An 8,058-nucleotide genomic window follows, 5' to 3' on the forward strand; every position below is an offset into this window, starting at 1 on the left:
AACCAATCACTCAATAACTAAAAACTTCATTCGTGTATACCCGCAATAAATAATGGATTCATCCAGTAATCTATTATTACTGTATATGGAAAGAAATGTGTCAATTATTATTATTATTGGTTATAATTAAATTTAAAAAAAAATACGCAAAACTTTGAATTTATTTGAAATAAATGTATTAAATTTTAAAGATTACAGGCGCATTAAATATATATGTATATATAAAGTACGTGAGTATATAAGTATGTGAATTTTTATGCAGAACACGTGTAATTCTTATATAATGGCGAAAAATATTTATGTAGAAACCAAGACAGTAGACAGACGATGTTTTTACCACTTCCTAGACTAGCCAGATGTGTTCGGAAGCCCAGAGGTGAGTCATGACCAGGCGGAACGAAAGGGTTGAAGGGGCATTACCAAAATGTAATTCGTCGATAGTTAAGAGAATTGTGAAGTGTTTTTTTTTAATTTTGTGGAAATTTAAGAATATTTTAAAATTAATTCACGAAGATTGTCTGTTACTTAACATAGTTAATCTTAAGATGATTTACTCCGTTTGGTGACGTCATTGCGTATACACGTACAGTAAGTACAGTGTGATTATTATAGGAGCACCCCCGAATCGCCGTCGAAGCGAAAGAAACTTGTTCAAATATTGTGTTTGATCGTGTGTGTTTTTGGAAAATAAATTCGTTTTTCTGGAATTTTTGTGATTTTTTTATGACGTAAACCGAAAGAATTTCATTTCTAAAAAAATTAACTTTTTTAAAATCAAAAAATGAAAACAGAGACTTAATTCTTCAACGCGAATTTCAATTTTAATCAAATTATATTTTTTAAAAATTAATTATATTAGATCGTATTTTTATATAAATANATGATTATTATAATTAAAAAACAAAAACTCAAAATAAACTTTCAATTAATCAAATGATTTTTACGTATTTTGCATACTAATGTTTTATTATATTCTATTATTAATTTTCAGAAGGAAAAAATCATTAAAAGTTTTAAAATAATTCATTACTTGCTTGGCCTACAAGACCATTTGCAAATTATTAAATGCCTCGAAATAGGAAATAAATTTTACTGTTTTTAGTTCACGAACATGTAAAAATTGATTTACAGACTTCTAGATTTATAAGCAGGCTCTATCGTGGGGCCTACAGATTATTTGACTCAGGCCTAATATTTACGTGGTTTCAAAATAGTAATTAGTCTCTCAGAGACGAGAGCGACCCTGTTTATAAGTTTAAATTAAACCTTATAAGCAGGGTTAAATGGCCCTTAAATGGAAAGCAAATTTTACTAATTTTTAGTTCATGAACAAGCGAAACTTCCTGTTTATCTCCTAGGATTATAAGCAGGTCCTATTACAGGAGAACCAACAAGCTCATTTGGCTAAGGCTCACATTTTACGAAGATTCAAAAACATTTATTACAAATGAATCATTCCACTGCATTTCTTGTATATTAAGAAGAAAATCCGATATATATTTTTATCAAATTTTATTATTTAAAAAGTATAATGTTAATTTCTTAATATAACAGAAACTTCAAATAGGTTAGTGGCTCAGGTCTCTCGCTATGTGAAGAGCCCTACTTATAAATTTTAAAATAAACCTTACACCTATAGAAGTAATTAAGCAAGTAGGCATTATTCAAATATTTTACGGTAGAAATCTAACAGATATATTACAGAGGTAGACAAAAAGTCAGTTGACATTTGTACAGTCTTAATTGCTGTCTTGTTCATCCAAAAAAATCCAGGAGAGGTAGACATATACACAAGCAAATTCTGCAATAATATACTCATATTATCATTATAAAATAGAACATATTATTTCATAATTCGACATATTTCAATATAAAACTTACGCAAAACGTTTATTTAAATGTTCCTAAATAGGCCAAATAATTACTAAATTATTTTTTTAATTACAAATCATTCTTCATGCTTTCAATATTAAAAAATTTATATAAATAATCAATTTAAAAATTAATTATAAATAAAATAAACAAGTTATAATGGAGTTTTGATAGACAGAAATAACATAGTTTATATATGTAAATGTATATATATCTAATAGAATCTTTAATGTAGGAAACAATTTCTGACAAATTATCTTCAAACTAATTGTAGTCAAAGAAGATTTATTAGCTTATTCTTTTTTCTACCCCCCTTGAAATCGTCTGTCAATGAACTAATAAATTCCAAAATATATTGGATAATTTAAAGGTGAAGCAGGTGTGATCTTATCCTGTAATATTCAACAACCTACATATTGAGCTTGGCTCAATAATAAAAATCTAAAAAAAACACCTGCTCGTTACAGCGGTACATTTCGGTCTTTTGTCCTCAATTATTTGCCTCAAGCTCCTTGAAGCAACGACTTATTGATCGAGAATTAAAATTTGTTAGAAGATAGGTCGTTGCCATCCAAAAAATATATAAATAACAAAAATCTTTATCTTGTCTTTTAATATAAGATGGCCCAAAAGTTAGTTAACCTTTGTGAAATTTTTAAAAATATTGCTGTCTCGCTCAAGTAATTTTTATGGTAAAATTGTACAGACAGGCTATGCGGGATGGTCTAAAGAATCAGTTAACCATTTTATGGAATAAATTATCGTCTTACTCAAATATTCTTTTTAGAAATTAAAATAAAACAGAAGTCCAAACGTCAGTTAACCGTTATGAAACTAAATTGTTGCTTTATTCAACAACTTTATTAAAAACTTTTTATAATAATACACGAATTACGTTACAACTTTTATAATGCTGTAAGTAATAAATAAGATAACAAGTCAGTCTTTACAATAGTTAACTAAGTTAGGATCGCCTCGTATCCCATATAGGCCTTTATATACAGTACATATGAATAAATTCATATATTTTCAATAAAAATAGAGTTAAACTGTCTTCTAAAAATTTTAAATAAATATTAACGTTTTTCATCAAGAAATTATTATAATGTAATTAGTTTTGAAATTTTGATCAAATATTAATTCTTTTTGTTTATAATTTAGTTCTTATCGAAACGTGTTCTTTTCTACAGCAAAATATTTGATTTAAAGCGTCTATTTTTTGAATTTTTTAGACATTTCCCCCCTTAAAGAACAGATAAAAATCATGTTTTATATCGATATATAATAATTATTTCTTTAGTTTTAAAGACAATTTTTGTTTAGAAAAGACATTTATTTCATTGTCTCCTAATTAAATAAATAACTAGTAGACCAATGCTGGTCTTCGAGGAAAAACTTTTCCTATTTGCAACACCTGCTGAGTAAAATGTCACTTTATGCAAATTTTTAGTAGTTTATTTCCTTTAAATTCATCAAAGTCTTAAATAATCAGTTAAATTTAGGGGATGGAAAAATCTCTTTTTCATTAATTTATATTCTTGAATATTTTACTTGAAATTCGTTCATTAACACACAATATTTATGCACTGATCTATGTATTTTCTATCTTCTCATTGAATTAGATACGTTATATATGAACACTGAATTCTACAATTAGACAAACTTAAGTTTAGTCTCCCGAATTTTCACACATTTAGAATAAAAACAAACTGGGAATGTTGTATAGAAAAGTTTTGCGAAATCCTAAGAAAGAAGAATGTGATAAGTGAAACAAAGGATAAATGATGTGAGGTAAACGCAAATATTTTATCAAGAACTAGGTTAATAAAAATACATTTAGAGTTTTTATTATGTAAAAATATAGATACTAAACCTATCGAAAAATATATTTTATAGTGTTTTTGTATATTGAAACGTGTGAAAAATACGTTTATAGATCAGGTTTTTGAAGAGATAATATCAGTTTTTTTTATGATTGATCAAGTATCAACTAATCTTCATCTAGAATTTTTTCTTTAACTCTTGTTCTTGTATTTTATATGTTAACTTTTATATTATTTCATCAAATATAAACGCATATATCAGAATTATAATGCTTATTTCTTGTACTGAATGACTCTGTATTTAAACAAAGTTTTATAATTAGATCAAAAACTCTTCGTAAAATATACATAATACAAAATAGAAATGATTTTAAGACCGTTTCTAATTAGAATTAATGTGTTTAATGACCTTGTCTACTTAATTAAAGTGGTCATACAAAAATATAACTTTCTAAGTAATTTTATATACTAATATGGCAGTTAGCATTAATTCTAGTAATTGTTATCATCAATTTAGATTAGAAATGAACAGAATTATATAAAAAAATCTTACATGCTGCCATTAATACATATTTACAAAGCTTAGAAAAATATAGGCGTCAAAATATTACATAGAACACATCGAGAAAGTCATCCCAAATTGAACTTACATCCTTGCTTAATTATCTTATATTTACACACAAATTACATTTTTTCTCATAGGAAATATAATTCATTCTTTAATTTTTTTGGAAATTATATATAAATATTGTATTATAATTAACAGAGGGAGGTTACTATGAGCTATACACAATGTATAAGGAGCATTTTAATCGTGTGTATGTGTTCATTAAGAGCATTGACTTCTAAATTATTTTTAGTTATAGTTTTTATGATAAAATCATTGTATTTTATTAAAATTTAAAAATTAAATAACGAATATGATGAAAAATCATTTCTAATTGTCACAATATACATTTGATTAAAACATGACCAAATCTATAATAAGTTATATTTATAAATGCTCAATATGAATACAGTATAGTAAGCTATGCATAACTAAAAAAGTTTAAACTTTGTATCATAAATGTGGGTTTATTTGAATAAATAATTTATGATAAACGTTTATTATCTAGTTCATTTAAAAAACAAAATTATTCATTTAATTGGCCTATTCACATACATTAAGTGAGAAATTAGATAATTATATTTTAAATTAATTTAAATGAAATATTTTATTCTTAATTTTAAAAATCAAAATTAGTTTATGATTAATTTTTTCGTAACTTTTTAAGGCGAATTTTAAGCAAGATGTTAAAATTTTAAAATTTAACACTTAGAAAAACTCTAAATTTCCCTGATATCAGGTGATTTATTTCAAAGCTATTTTATAAATATATATATAAAGATTATTATTGCACAGTGTATGTTAAATTAGCTAATATAATGCTCAAAGTAAAAGAAAAATAATTAATTTTTCAATTATTATCTACTAATATCCAACCTTAAATATTCTAAAAATTTAAATAAAAAAAATCTCAAATAATTTTGAAATATTTTAGAGTACGTGTGCCAAATTTTAACTTGGAACAGTCATAAGATCATTACTTGTTTAAAATTGTAGTAGTACGCGTATCGAGTAAAAACGATATGAATGCTTCACTGCAAAGCATATCTACGAATCCGTTACTTTGTACAAAATTAAAATTATTCAATTTAAAATAATTTTCTTTAAAGTTTATATCAATAATAATAATATTTAAATTAAAAAAACTAAAATTAAATTTGCAGCTTTGCTTTTACATAAGAGATCTATTTATATATAGTCAATGTTTATGTGCACTTCGTGAGTGTGTAAATATAGTTAACACAGTTTTTACTAAGGTTTTTTTTATGTAATTTAGATTTTATTTTCTCAAAATGTGTGAATGTGAATGAACTATGTAAAACGTAAGAAAAATATCATTTCACTTGTAGAATGAGTGAAAGAACAACTATCTATATAATATTTCTCTTTGTATTAATATTCAGCAGTTAGTTTAACAGGACAAAACTATTTTTAGAAGAATTTTGAGTAGAATTTAAGCTTAAACATTTTTTAATAGAAAGAGTGGAAGAGATCGAAAGTAGAATTCATTTCTTCTCCAGGAGCAGAAAGAGGTGAAGGCAGAAACATCAAAAAACTTTGAAATAATACATTAGTGATAGTTGAATGACGCCACATAGAACAATTTTACATTGTTCATGAAAGTACACTTTACATGTAAAATATAAGAGAAAGCTATTCAGAGTGTACGAAAGAACACTTTTATAATAACAAATATATAAAATAAGTATTTGTAAATGATGTTATATGTAAAAAATAATCATACTGTATAAGTATCCTAAATATTTATGCAGTCTAGTTGATCCTTATATTTATACAGTCTACTTAAGCCTTATATTTAATCATTTAATACATTATATAATTTTTATAGTTTTAAGTCTTAAATTTGACTACATTAAATGTATTACAATATGCTATATGACATATTACTTTCTACTGCAATTTTAAAAATAAGAGAAATGCATTAGTTTGAGTTCTTGAGCCGGAACTGTGCAAAATCTCAAGTTCTAATTTCTCTTCTATTATTATATTTCTAGTGAATAATAATAAGAATAGCTCTACATCCACCTCATAAAAAAATATACTCTTCTTTTANCAAAAATTTGATAGAAATATTTCTATATATGAAGTATTGATGTTATTATATTTTGGAGATTATAAGTCAAGTGGGAAGAAAAAGGGGCAGGGGTCATATCTCCAGTGGCGTCAGATGTAATGAAAATTTTACTTGTACAAGTTTTTAGCTTATTGAAAACAGATAGGTTATTATTAGCATTTACAATGCTATTTTAAAAATCACATCCCTACTCAAAAATAAGGCATTTCCCTTTTTTCGAATGCCAGGAAAGTCCTACAAGAACTTTTGCCAGCTTCTTTTTTTATTTTGAACTATTTAACTTGGTTATAACATTGTTTCTTACATAATTATAGCAATAATTAGAAAATTTACAAAGAAGTTAATGAAAAACAGCTAATAGTTAGTTATTTATTAATTATTCAGAAAATTTTAAAAATTTCAAAAAAATCTAAATTCTTATGAATTTATTACTTGAAAATACATAAAATATTGTCAAATATATGTAATTAAGCACATAATATTGAAATTAATGCATTAAAGTTATGCATATGAACTTATTAATGAACTGCATTATAATCTAAAGTAAGATTGATTATATAACAAACGAGAATGAAAATTATGTAAATAATTAAAAAATAAATTAATTAAAAATTTTTACAAGAAATTTTAAATCTTAAAAATATATAAATTAACAAAAATCAAATTAATTTCTAAAAAAACTGTAAATAATTAACATTCAATGATGTTCTCTACTTTAAAGTTCAGACTTATAGCCTATCTTTGAATTTATAAAATTTATAATTACGATTTTAATTAATATTTATTAAAATTATAAAACGTAATTTATGAATTAAAAAACATATTTTAATTTTATTAAAACTAGAAAAATTATTAGTCATATTTTTCCTGCTTACCTTCAAGAAACCTACAACTAAAGTCTAGAAATACTAACAACTTCATAGCTCAAAATTAAAAATATATAGCATTAAAATTAAACAAAATTATATAAAATCTACTCTTCATATAGATCAATAATAATCATTATAAAATATTCAAAGATATAATAATTTAAATGACTTTTTATTTGTAATTCTTGATGTTATTATCTAGCTCCAAACTAATGAGTACTATTAATTAGATCTACTTTCTGTTTATAAATTACATAAATAATTTTAAATTCGATTGATTATTCGATATCCACAATTAATATTTAATTGTCTTCAATGTTTACTTCATATTATATACAATAAATGACCTACAATTTAATTTTTAATTTCAATTTTTAAAAATTTAATTCAGTTTCAATCCTACAGTAGATCATCGATTATCCGACTCATTTGGGGACTCGGGTAGGTCGGATAACCGAAAAGAATGAAAAAAATACATTAGTATAGTATATTAGTATATCCCATGTAATTAGTATATTAGTATATCGCTATTAACCAACTTCGCGTTGAATTTTCATCGATGTTAAGCCTAACAAATTTTTTTTAAAATAATAATCGTCGCTATTGTATCATTAAAAATTATTTTTAAATTATTTTATTGCTCACGAAACAAACAACCACTCATAATTAGAAAATTAAGTCTCGTTTAAATACTGGTCTCCCTTTAATGGTCGAGCCATGTTGCCAGCTAAAACACGCAAAAATTTAACAAAAATAATATTAAAGTAGCCAAGACATAGCCAAATATTGTAG

At 24.5% G+C, this 8,058-nt stretch overlaps 1 long non-coding RNA gene across 1 annotated transcript in view; it reads left to right on the forward strand.

The window, feature by feature from the left end:
* The first annotated feature begins 286 nt into the window (after positions 1 to 286).
* The window catches only part of LOC111633140, a 71,780-nt gene continuing 64,008 nt past the window's right edge, over positions 287 to 8,058 (forward strand). The window contains exon 1 of the long non-coding RNA XR_002758010.1: positions 287 to 376. This is a non-coding gene — a long non-coding RNA (uncharacterized LOC111633140). The remainder of the gene's footprint in view (positions 377 to 8,058) is intronic.

Source organism: Centruroides sculpturatus, unplaced genomic scaffold (assembly GCF_000671375.1).
Source record: "Centruroides sculpturatus isolate CEXI.00-Female unplaced genomic scaffold, Cexi_2.0 scaffold786, whole genome shotgun sequence".
NCBI lineage: Eukaryota > Metazoa > Arthropoda > Arachnida > Scorpiones > Buthidae > Centruroides > Centruroides sculpturatus.